A 2,985-nucleotide genomic window follows, 5' to 3' on the forward strand; every position below is an offset into this window, starting at 1 on the left:
TTCTGCCTGGAGAGCAGAACTGCCAGGATCTGTGTGACATAGAGGGAAAGGAGGGCAGGTTTTGGAGATTTTGGTGTTTTTTGGTGATTTTGGGTGTTCTTGATTCGAATATCAAACCCTCAGCCAGGTACAGACAGCTGTGAGTTGATTTTTGCTGTTCCCACACCCCCTGCAGCTGGCTGGGTTCAATTCTTCTGCCTGGGGAGCAGAACTGCCAGGATCTGTGTGGCACAGAGGGAAATCTTTTGATGATTTTGGTGTTTTTTGGTGATTCTGGGTGTTTTTGATTTGAATACCAAACCCTCAGCCAGGCATGGGCAGCTGTGAGTTGATTTTTGCTGTTCTCACACCCCCTGCAGCTGGCTGGGTTTAATTCTTCTGCCTGGAGAGCAGAACTGGAGGAACCTCAGCCAGGATCTCTGTGGCACAGATGGAAAGGAGGGCAGGTTTTGGGTGTTTTTTGGTGATTTTGGGTGTTTCTGGTTGCAGGCTGAAGACCAAACCCTCAGCCAGGTTCAGCAGCTGTGAGTTGGTTTTTGGTGTTTCCACACACACATTACCTGATTGTGCTTAATATTTCTGCCTGGATCTGTGTGGCACAGAGGGAAAGGAGGGCAGCTTTTGATGATTTTGGTGATTTTTGGTGATTTTGGGTGTTCTTGATTCGAATATCAAACCCTCAGCCAGGTACAGCAGCTGTGAGTTGGTTTTTGCTGTTCTCACACCTGTAGCTGGTTGGGTTTAATTCTTCTGCCTGGAGAGCAGAACTGCCAGGATCTGTGTGGCACAGGTGGAAAGGAGGGCAGGTTTTGGTGATCTTGCTGTTTTTTGGTGATTTTGGGTGTTTTTGATTTGAATATCAAACCCTCAGGCAGGCACAGGCAGCTGGGAGCTGATTTTTGGTGTTCCCACACCCCCATCAGCTGATTGTGTTTAATTTTTCTGTCTGGAGGAACCTACCTGGATCTGTGTGGCACAGAGGGAAAGGAGAGCTGGTTTTCGAGATTTTGGTGTTTTTTGGAGATTTTGGTGTTTTTTGGTGATTTTGGGTGTTTTTGATTTGAATATCAAACCCTTGGTCAGGCACAGGCAGCTGTGAGTTGATTTTTGGTGTTCCCACACACACATTACCTGATTGTGCTTAATATTTCTGCCTGGATCTGTGTGGCACAGAGGGAAAGGAGGGCAGCTTTTGATGATTTTGGTGATTTTTGGTGATTTTGGGTGTTCTTGATTCGAATATCAAACCCTCAGCCAGGTACAGCAGCTGTGAGTTGGTTTTTGCTGTTCTCACACCTGTAGCTGGTTGGGTTTAATTCTTCTGCCTGGAGAGCAGAACTGCCAGGATCTGTGTGGCACAGGTGGAAAGGAGGGCAGGTTTTGGTGATCTTGCTGTTTTTTGGTGATTTTGGGTGTTTTTGATTTGAATATCAAACCCTCAGATAGGTACAGACAGCTGTGAGTTGATTTTTGCTGTTCCCACACCCCCTGCAGCTGGCTGGGTTACGTTCTTCTGCCTGGGGAGCAGAACTGCCAGGATCTGTGTGGTACAGAGGGAAAGGAGGGCAGGTTTGGGGTGTTTTTTGGTGTTTTTGGTGGTTTTTGGTGATTTTGGGTGTTTTTGATTTGAATACCAAACCCTCAGGCAGGTATAGCAGCTGTGAGTTGATTTTTGGTGTTCCCACACCCCCATCAGCTGATTGTGTTTAATTTTTCTGTCTGGAGGAACCTACCTGGATCTGTGTGGCACAGAGGGAAAGGAGAGCTGGTTTTCGAGATTTTGGTGTTTTTTGGAGATTTTGGTGTTTTTTGGTGATTTTGGGTGTTCTTGATTCGAATATCAAACCCTCAGCCAGGTACAGACAGCTGTGAGTTGATTTTTGCTGTTCCCACACCCCCTGCAGCTGGCTGGGTTCAATTCTTCTGCCTGGGGAGCAGAACTGCCAGGATCTGTGTGGCACAGAGGGAAATCTTTTGATGATTTTGGTGTTTTTTGGTGATTCTGGGTGTTTTTGATTTGAATACCAAACCCTCAGCCAGGCATGGGCAGCTGTGAGTTGATTTTTGCTGTTCTCACACCCCCTGCAGCTGGCTGGGTTTAATTCTTCTGCCTGGAGAGCAGAACTGCCAGGATCTGTGTGGCACAGGTGGAAAGGAGGGCAGGTTTTGGTGATCTTGCTGTTTTTTGGTGATTTTGGGTGTTTTTGATTTGAATATCAAACCCTCAGATAGGTACAGACAGCTGTGAGTTGATTTTTGCTGTTCCCACACCCCCTGCAGCTGGCTGGGTTCAATTCTTCTGCCTGGGGAGCAGAACTGCCAGGATCTGTGTGGTACAGAGGGAAAGGAGGGCAGGTTTGGGGTGGTTTTTGGTGTTTTTGGTGGTTTTTGGTGATTTTGGGTGTTTTTGATTTGAATACCAATCCCTCAGCCAGGCACAGCAGCTGTGAGTTGATTTTGGGTGTTCCCACACACACATTACCTGATTGTGCTTAATATTTCTGCCTGGATCTGTGTGGCACAGAGGGAAAGGAGGGCAGGTTTTGGAGATTTTGGTGTTTTTTGGTGATTTTGGGTGTTCTTGATTCGAATATCAAACCCTCAGCCAGGTACAGACAGCTGTGAGTTGATTTTTGCTGTTCCCACACCCCCTGCAGCTGGCTGGGTTCAATTCTTCTGCCTGGGGAGCAGAACTGCCAGGATCTGTGTGGCACAGAGGGAAATCTTTTGATGATTTTGGTGTTTTTTGGTGATTCTGGGTGTTTTTGATTTGAATACCAAACCCTCAGCCAGGCATGGGCAGCTGTGAGTTGATTTTTGCTGTTCTCACACCCCCTGCAGCTGGCTGGGTTTCTTTTGATGATTTTGGTGTTTTTTGGTGATTCTGGGTGTTTTTGATTTGAATACCAAACCCTCAGCCAGGCATGGGCAGCTGTGAGTTGATTTTTGCTGTTCTCACACCCCCTGCAGCTGGCTGGGTTTAAT

General features: G+C 47.0%; 1 long non-coding RNA gene across 1 annotated transcript in view; it reads left to right on the top strand.

Annotated features, from left to right (window-relative positions):
- Positions 1-526, top strand: part of LOC120513728 — a 5,163-nt gene extending 4,637 nt beyond the window's left edge. Inside the window, exon 3 of the long non-coding RNA XR_005630336.1 lies at positions 490-526. This is a non-coding gene — a long non-coding RNA (uncharacterized LOC120513728). The remainder of the gene's footprint in view (positions 1-489) is intronic.
- The last annotated feature ends 2,459 nt before the right edge of the window (positions 527-2,985 follow it).

The sequence above is a fragment of the Passer montanus genome, unplaced genomic scaffold (genome assembly GCF_014805655.1).
Source record: "Passer montanus isolate IOZ18808 unplaced genomic scaffold, ASM1480565v1 scaffold866, whole genome shotgun sequence".
Lineage (NCBI taxonomy): Eukaryota > Metazoa > Chordata > Aves > Passeriformes > Passeridae > Passer > Passer montanus.